Source organism: Artibeus jamaicensis, unplaced genomic scaffold (assembly GCF_021234435.1).
Source record: "Artibeus jamaicensis isolate MK-2021 breed Jamaican fruit bat unplaced genomic scaffold, CSHL_Jam_final contig_3150, whole genome shotgun sequence".
Taxonomy (NCBI): Eukaryota; Metazoa; Chordata; class Mammalia; order Chiroptera; family Phyllostomidae; genus Artibeus; species Artibeus jamaicensis.
The window spans coordinates 163,998-173,543 of record NW_026521728.1 but is presented as its reverse complement, the minus strand read 5'-3'; the positions used below and the strand labels follow the sequence as shown (position 1 = coordinate 173,543).

Here is a 9,546-nt window from a genome sequence, read left to right as displayed (position 1 = left end):
GGCTTTCCCCTCTAGCCTGGCCTCCATCCTGCCTCTCAGGAAGGTTATCTGATCTGACTCCAGCTGTCTTAGCTCCAGGTCCCTGGGCCCGTCTCTTGGCCTGGTCCTGAGAATTAATTTGCACCGGGAACTGAAAACCCTAAGCAGCTCAGGGGTGGGATTCATGGTTTCTTCCTCATTATCTGTGCACCCCTCACCTTCCTTGGCTCCTAGGGCACCCCACTTCCCCGGTTCTTCTGGGGCTCCAGCATGCTCTGCTCCTTCCTCTCTGGCCTGGAAGTCTCCCAAGGCTCACACTGGCTCTTCTCACGGAATAGTCCCTCCCTTGGGAAAGTCACCCATTCTGTGGCTTCCCCTCTCACCTCTCCGTAGGTGACTTTCTTTACTTTACCTAGGAAGAAATTCAGGTCCCCATCTCCAGTCAGGACGTATTGGTCTTGTCACCTGGGTATTCTGTCATTACTTTCACCCGAAGGTGCTTCGGACTGAATGCCCAGCTCCTTCCCTGCCCTGTCATTGTGTAGATGCTGTTAACATTTCTTGACACTTGGTTTAAATATGGTTTAAAGCTAAGAATGAAAAAGTAGTGGGATTATATTCAGTACGAGTCACCTCCCCTTTATTTTCAGTACAGGGGTTGAAAATGAAGATAAGAGATTGCTGGTTTCGGTTTTGAGGCTCACTGACGTAAAGAACAATGCAAAGGAAAACAATTAGCTCTAGTGCCGAAGGGGAAAGAGCTGCATTTTGGAGTGACTGGGTAAGACATGACAATTAGAAGGCAGGTGTGATTCCCCACCCCCCTTTTTTGAAGTCTGCATTAAAAAAAAACAACCTATAAAGGATATTTTGGGGACAATTGGAATATTTGATTATGGACTGTGTGTTAATAATACAGTGCACTGATGTTAAATTCCCTGAAACACTGAATCTATGGTTCTGCAGGAGGAATGTCCCTGTTGTTAGGAAAACCATGCTGAAGTATTTTGGGATAAGGTGTCACAGTGTCTATAATTAAATCTGAAATGGTCCACCAACAAATGAAAAATAAGAGAACAGAAAGGGAGAAAGCAAATGCAGTGAAATGCAACCAATACATCTAAATGAGTAGCACATGATATTCATTGTACTACCTGCAACATTTCTACATGTTTGAAATTTTTCAAAATAAAAAAGTTGGGGGAAAGCCAGTCTTCTGATTCAAGCACTGTGTGTGTGTGTGTGTGTGTGTGTGTGTGTGTGTGTAGGGAGTATCATGGTTTAAGTTTATATTTAGACATTTTCGGAAGTATAAGCATTCAAGAAAGCAAATGTGATCATCGTCTATTTAAAACCACCAACGGTCTGAACTGCTCTGATGTGTGGAAGGGCTGCTTAGGCGGGCTGCTTCCTGAAGGCAAGGCTTGCTTCAGTCCCCTGCCTGAAGGCCTCCACCACCTGGCAGAAAGCCCTGTTCACTGGCCACGTGTCCCACCGCGGATGAGGGCTGCCTGCCTCGCTGCAGTAGCCGGGCTCAGATACAGGCATGGGGAGCTTGGAGGTGGGAAGCAAGGTCCTGGTCCTGCCAGTTGCAGGGCTCTGTTCTAGGCGTTCACATACATCACTTCTTTCCATTTGCACAGCCTCCTGGGGAGGTATGAACCATCATTCCCAGCAACAAATGAGAAAATGAAGCTCCTGAGTGGTTCAGTTTTAGCCTAAAATCATAAAACTGGGTAGGTGGTGGAGCTGAGATTCAAACTAGGTCTTTCTGCTAGAGAAAACCTAACAATTGTTACAAAGTTGGTCTCCCTGACTTCACACTGCCCTGACTGGAACACGATGCCCAAATTGTGAACCTGGTTGCGGAGCCAATTTGTCAATTTGCTGTGGAGAAGCCGAGATCCTGTAAGTCTATGCCCATTGAGTAGAGGGTTCTCCAGATTTCAAAGCTGGCCTCTATGTTCTTGACACAAGTCAAATCGGTTTGGCTACGTTATTTCCCGCTCACAACTGTGGTACGAGCAGCTCTGAGGGGTCTGCTGCAGCAGCCGCCCTTCACTGTGTGACTCCAGTCAGTGCTTATTTGCTAACCTTTCTTCAAGCTAAAAATGTTAGGGTTTTGTTTTTGCTTTCTATTTTAGTCTATTTTTTTAAGTACAAACATATCACTATTCTTATTTTCATTCAAGCCAAGTAGGCCTGAGCTTAAAAGTTAAAGATGTGTATCTATCCATATTTTATACTTTAATACAAATTTTAAAATATAAAGTATAACAATATTCTCTATGTTCAAATCCACTTAATTTTATCTGAAACACAGTATTTATAAAGCAAACAGCTCCTGCGACATAACCGACATTAGGAAAGTTGTTTAAATTATTTTTTAATGGGAATAGTGGAGCAATTGTCCTCGTAAAGTACCTACTAGGATTTAGCACTCTTTAGGTTGCTTGAATACAACCAGGAATTCGATATGGATAAGTAATTATTATATATCAGTTCGGTCACACATTCGAGATAAAAGGAGTGACTTTTGATTTAACCCTAAACCCAAAATGAATCTTGAAAATATAGTTTCCCACTTCCAACACACTCCTTTATGCGTTCACACAGCATGCTCCAGGAAGGCAGTCGTCTTCTTTCTCGATGTTTGTCTGCATTAACCCGTGCAACGTGCCTGGCCAAGTACCTGTCTCCCGCTGACATTACAGTTTCTTCATTGCTCTGTTTTGCAAACTTGCTCAGTGTCTCATGTGGTCTCTCTTGTTCTTTGCCCATCTCTTGGCGTTCCTCTGTGATTCCGTATTTTGCTCCCATTGATGTTTCACAACTAGAGAGTTTCTCTGGGTTTCTTTCTTTTTCCTTTTCCATGTTTCTCATTTTATTGGATCTTTCCTCATTAAGAAACCTATCCTTTGCCCTAGATTCCTGTCTGCTTTCCTTTCTGTCTTGCTTTCTTTCTGAAGATTGAATACTTACTTCTCATTTTTCTCGGTCTCTGTTTTCATATCGTTCTTTCTTTGCTTTTATATGTTCTTCCTTTTCTTTGCTTTTCTCTTTCTTCTCTTCTCCCTTCTCACTGTGTTGGTCATAATCATCCCGTTGCCTGTCTCTTTCTTGTTCTCTTTCTCCCTGGGATGTTTCTCTCTGTCTTTCTGTCTGTCTAATCTCTGTCATTTCTTTCTTTTTGGTCTCTTCCCTTCAGTTTATCTTGTTCATGCCTCTTCCAATGGGAGTCTCTATGACCAGCCTCTCTGTGCCTATGGGAATCTTTCTTTTCTTTTTGGTAATCACGGTCAGTGTAATAGTAGCTCTGGTCCCTGGATTATCTCTCGTGGGGCTTATCTTCCCTTTTCTCATGTCCCCCTGACTTGGAACTTTTTGTGTGGCTTTTGGTACTACATTCTCTTTCTTCACTAGATGATCATGAGTGAGTGTGTTTCCTGTGGTGTCTGGAGTCATTTGCAGAGGTCTCTGTGCTCTTTTCCCTCATGCAATTCACTGTATTATTTCCTTCCATTTCATCATCCTGTCATTAGCATCAAGTCATTGTCTGCAGCTGGGTTTTCCTTTCACGACAGTTTGGAGAATGCCTTTCTCATGTGGCATTCTGTTCTCTGAACTCACTCATTGGAATAACCCCTTGATTCCTCCTCCTTTGTCCCAGACCTAGCTTTGAAACCAGAAAAGACACTCAAGTTCGGGCTACCTGTCACTACCAAACTCAATACGCAGAGACAGGGATTGAATCTTTATGGGCGCTTTATTCAGATGGCCGGGCATCTGAGAAAATGGTGGGTTCGTGCCCTAGCAGACCATCTTAAATTCCATTTTTAAATGGCCCTTTTATAAGGAGAACAAAGTGTAGGTGAGGGGTTTGGAATTCAGGGGAAAGTTAATTGCATTAAAAACAACAACTTCAGCAGTCTCGCTCTGGGTAGTAGTCTTAAACTGTGTCCTGGGTGGTGGTCATCTCACTCTAAAGCACAAGGGCTCAGATACCATCTTGGTGGCTTGCAATCCTCCTGAGGCACAAAGGTGGAACTGCTTATGGTCTCCTGGAGTCAAGGTGGGTCATACCTTCAGTTCCTGGAAGAAAACTTTTACATGCATTGATTACTAAGCTTATTAGCTATTACTTAAACTAAAATTTTCCAACTCTTAAGTTCCCAATCAGCTTCAAGAAAGCTGCATGTAGGTACTTCCTCTTTACTAACTGCTTGATTTAATAGCTGCCTATATACTTCAGGCCAAGATGGAGGTGTAGGTGGAAATACTGTGCCTCCTCGCACAACCAGAATTAAGGACAACAAAGATTTAGAAACAAAAACGCAACCAGAACAGACAGAAAATTGAACAGAAGTCTGACAACCATTTAACCAGACCGGTAAAAGGGCGGAGAAGGATCGAGGCAGGAAAAGGCAGTGGCAGTTCCTGTTTCAAAGACATATATAAAATGTCCAGAGTAGGCAAATCTATAGGAATAAAAAGCAGATTATTGGCAGCCTAGGACTAGGAGTGGAGGATTATGGGTGGAATACTTATTAAATGGGTATGAGGTTTCTTTTGGGAGGATACAAATGTTCTAAAATTAGATTATGGTGATGCTTACATAACTGTGACTATACTAAAAACTGCTGAATTGTGCACTTTAAATGGGTGAATTATATCTAAATAAAGCTGTTTTCAAAAAAGACAAAATAATGACTCTGGAGTCAAGACTGGATTTGTACATGTCTATACCACTTCTTTGTCACACATAGTCTTGGGCACATTGTTTAACCTCTGAGCTACAGTTTCTAATATATGAATACAGGAATAGTGGCACCACCAGTAGCCTTATTTAGGGAAATAATCTATGAAATAATTTATGTGAAGTGCCCATAGTAAATGCTCAATAAATGTTAGCTATTATTATTGATTATCCAACAACCCTTTGCTCTTTTTTTTTTTCTTCATCTTCTTTTTTTTTTTCTTGAGATGGGAAGGGAGAATGAGAGAAAGAGAATCATCAATGTGTGGTTGCCTCTCGAGTGCCCCCTACTGGGAACTTGGCCTGCAACTCAGGCATGTGCCCTGACTGGGAATCAAACCAGCAACCTTTTGGTTTGCAGGCCAGTACTTAAGCCACTGAGCCACACCAGCCAGGGCTTTTTCCCATTTTTAAGATGAGCACTCCCTAAGTCCCACAAAAGTGGAAAGTTTATCCAAGATCATGAACCTAGTAGTAAGTAGGAGTGAATGTTCAGATGACACATGACTGTAAAAGCCAGGCTTTACTACCATGTAATTTTGCCTGTGCCAGAGCAGACGGATTGTTTGTAGTATATTATACATTTATAGAAGGTGCTTTAAGAATCATTTAATTGTTTATGAGAAATCAGTATGCTAAAAAACACACATATAATTTTGGCATAATTTTTTGCCAAAGTGGTACTTTTTATTTACTATTCCCTAAACATCTTGTGCTTGATCATCTGACATACACAGGAGCAACTGTTGATCAGAATTTGGCTTTAGGAGAAACAATCAGACATTTCCTCTATGTGTGTGGTATTTCTGAATGGCCCTGGGATATCTTTTACAGCCTGGTTAATGAAGTTAATTATGTATTATCTAGTCAGCAATTTTCAACTTTTTTCATCTTATGGCACACATAAACTAATTACTAAAATTCCATGGCACATCAAAAAAAAAAAAAACCCAGGGCCTGGCACAAAAAAATGCCCCTTTTTATTACAAAATATTTTACTACAAAACCATAAGCATGTAATTCTGCTACATAACAATATCACACTCAGGCGCACCATATGACCTTCTAGGTGAAATGTTCAAACTGCTGTTCACCTCGTGCGAGACGCTCCCACTGAAGCAAACCTTACTTCTGCAGGACCCGGTGTATTTTTGCCGATCTAACACAAAAATAGGTATACTTTTGATTCATTTACGCCAGACAGCTATTTTTCTGTTGGCTGTTATCATTTTTTAAATTTGACAATCTAATCAAGGTCTGTGCCCTTGACTAAATAGTCAGGAATTGCATATTTTAAAAATTCTTGTGGCTTACCCATTGAAAATCACTGATCTAAGTGGAACACTTTCCACCTTGTGTTATGGCTATTGACACATATTTCTTCTTAGCCAAGACTCTTTAGCACAGTTAAAGCTGCTAAATATAGAATGTATTTACTAAATTATTTTTGAATGAATGAATGAATGGATACATACAAGCCACGCACTTCAACAGTCATTGGCTCTAATGTGGCAATAGATTTTCCTACAGACATGTTCTTCATGCTAAGAACCAGATGAAGAATAAGACCTACAAACAACTTATAAAGACATAAAAACAACTACTGCTTATTCCCTCAAAGTACTGAAAGTTCCCATTTAATCACCTCTATCTCTACTCCACTCCCCAGATCATACACACATATAATTTAGTATAGGATAGACTGGAGCTGTGTAAGCCATATGGATGGGAAGAGCCTTACAGCTGCCATTGAAACAAATCTGGCTGAATTCTTCAATATAGAAGTCTAACCTCCCACACCCAACTGGACCTGAGTTTTGCACCTCCTCAGAGGGAAATTACATGCTTGGCACTCAGTGCAGTGTGCGGCACACACTAAGTGACATTCAGTCAATGCCTGCTGTATGAATAAAGTTGTCTGCTTTTCTTTGGCTCCTATTCATATTGTCCACATTTTATACTGGAATTCTCATTTTCGCAGGCACAGATCTGAGTTCTACTGTGTGGTCTAGGGGCAATGCTATAGATGAGAAAATAAAAGGAAAGTTTAAAAACAGCCCAATTAGAAAAAGAGTAAGTGATTTACCAAAAAACCAAAACCCTACAAAAGTATCCAACAGTTATTTTATACTGAAATATTATCTCAAGGTTTGAGCTCTGTGCAGGTCAATTCAGTTCTCTTTATTCTGTGGCCATGGTCAGTCCCAAACCTGTTTATCCTTTTTTCCCCATCAAATTCTCAGCTTTATTTATAATAATGTATTGATATGTTATTAATAAAAATATATTATTGCTTTATATAAATTACAAGTCAATCTGTTATTTAATTAGAAAAACATTTGGATGCCTCTGTTCTTTTGTACATTAATTTTTTTGTTATTTAGTCTTTTAACATATACCCTTTAAGAGTGAAGGGAAGGCAAAGCAAGAGGCGAATTCACTACCAATTTTGAGAAAACAAACAAATGAAACTCAAGGCACAGTTCCTACTAAGTAAAAGCAAGTGATTTCATCTTTGAACACAGAGAACAGCAGTTTAATGCACTCAGAGACTATGAAGATTATGCACTTCCCTGATCATTCTCTAATGGCAAGTAAATACCCAGAGATTGAGGCAGGATATTCTACTGTAAAATCTGGAAACACAGACCACTTAAATCCTCCACAGTGCACATGAAATTTCATTCATTTGTTCAACAACCTTTCAATTTAAATCCTTTCTATGTACCAGAAACCACTTTAGGTGTTGGAGATCCAAGTTAGGGGCTGCAAAGAATGTGCAACATGAAAAACATTAGGAGATAGGGGAGCGAGTTCAAGAAATAATATTGGTAGATACTTTCTCTCAACACTATAAACTCTGTAGAGTACTGGCTATTCTCTTTTCCTTGACAGATAAGCTTCTTTTAAAAGTACCTCTACTACTGTATAGAATTAAGAATAAGCATTTAGGACCTTTTATAGCAATTTGATCTGGCCACAGCATTCAAGCCTGTTGTCAGCAGATTTGTCTGTTGAACAGAATATAGACCAGCTTGGTTGTCATCCAGATCTTAGGGTAGCTGGGCCCTGGCACGAGTGGCTTACTAGTCATATAGCAGGGCTTTCGCCAGTCCATGACACATTGCAAATTGCAGATGCTGTGCACCCCCACAAACGTTTGAAATGCACTGGTCTCTACACCAACACTGACTCCACTGATCTCTTGTTCAGTCTTCAAATCATTTCCATCTGGCATCTGCCCTTCCTGCTCTGCTAAAAATGTCGGAGGAGCCCTGGCTGGTGAGGCTCAGTTGGTTGGAGTGTCATCCCATACACCAAAATGTTTCGGGTTTGATTCCTGGTCAGGGCACATACCTAGGCTGTGGGAGTGGGAGCGCATACAAAAGGCAACCAATCAAGTTTCTCTCTCACATGGATGTCTCTCTCTCCCTTTCCTCTCACTGTAAAAGCAATGGAAAAAAAATGTCCTCAGGTAAGGGAGAAAAAAAAGAAATGCCATAGGAATGGTCGCTGACCTCCTTTAGAGCCAAGTTTAGTGGATTCTTTTTTTGTCCTCATCATATGTGACATCTCTGTAGCATCTGACACCCTTTGCTTGTGCGCCATTACAGAGGTTGTGTTCCACGAGCTACCCAACACCTCCTTCTGTTTTCTTTCCAGGCTTCTCTTCTGCCTGCTCCTCGCCTGTTTCTCCTCCCATACTACACTCAAACTGGTTGTTGCTGGGCAATCCCACCGATGCTCCACAGCTTCACCTATATGCTGTTGACTTCCAAACTTCTCTCCAGTCTTATAAACTCAATGCTACATTAATATGCTTAGAATACTTGCAAAACAAATCTGTTTTAAGGTAAAAAAGCTAACCAGACAATTATCTTTTTTCCATGTACAGTTTTAAAAATCATACATTATTTAGTTCAAGAAACCATTTTTATTCCAAATGAAATCTCATATGGAATTCCAATATATAAAACAAAAGAAAAGCAGTTTCTTTGAAATGAATGTGAACCATATCCATTCAGTCTTTTACTTACTGTGGCTTCTCAGGTAATTGCTAAACTGGTTATTGCTTAACCTGGGATCTTTGGACCCCCAAAGGACCCCCAAAGGAAACCATGAAAATTTGTATCTTTATTCCAACTAAGCACTACTTGAAATCTACCATTGCCTTCAAGTATAAATAAAGGCTACAAACCACACAGTATCAGCAGTCACAGGGAGAAATCACAGCCACATTCATGCAGTTATCTCAAAGTATAATTTATAGGACTTCTGCCAAGATGGAGGCGTAGGTGGACACACTGTGCCTTCTTGCACAACCAAGTTTAAAAACAACAAAGTTTTACCAACAAAAACGCAGCCAAACCACAGAAAATTGAACTATATGGAAGTCTGCCAACAACGGACCCTTCAGCCAAACCGGTAAGAGGGGCAGAGCCAGCAGCAGAGCAGGGTCAGTCAGGAAAGATCCACCCGAAGGACCCAGGCGAGCCACTCAGGCGTGCCAGCAGCTGTGGGCGATCCCAGGTGTGGAGAAGCAGGCAGACCCACTGAGGGCGCAAAGCAGCGGACTCACTGAGGGATACCGTGGTCACACATTCTCGAGCAATAAACTGGTGAAGGAGCTAGCAGTGAGACAGACCGAGCAGGCCCCAGTGGCAGGAAGTGGCAGAGGGGACCGCCACTGTCCCTCTCTGACCCCACCCCCACATACAGAGTCACAAACCAGTTACCTGGGTAGCCCTGCCCTGGTGAACAACTAAGACTCTGCTCTTCATACCTAACAGGCACAAATAGATCAAAACATG

General features: G+C 41.2%; 1 pseudogene; it reads right to left on the bottom strand.

Annotated features, from left to right (window-relative positions):
- Nucleotides 1-2,579: 2,579 nt before the first annotated feature.
- LOC119042346 (nuclear speckle splicing regulatory protein 1-like) lies at nt 2,580-7,973 on the bottom strand (annotated as a pseudogene).
- Nucleotides 7,974-9,546: the final 1,573 nt, after the last annotated feature.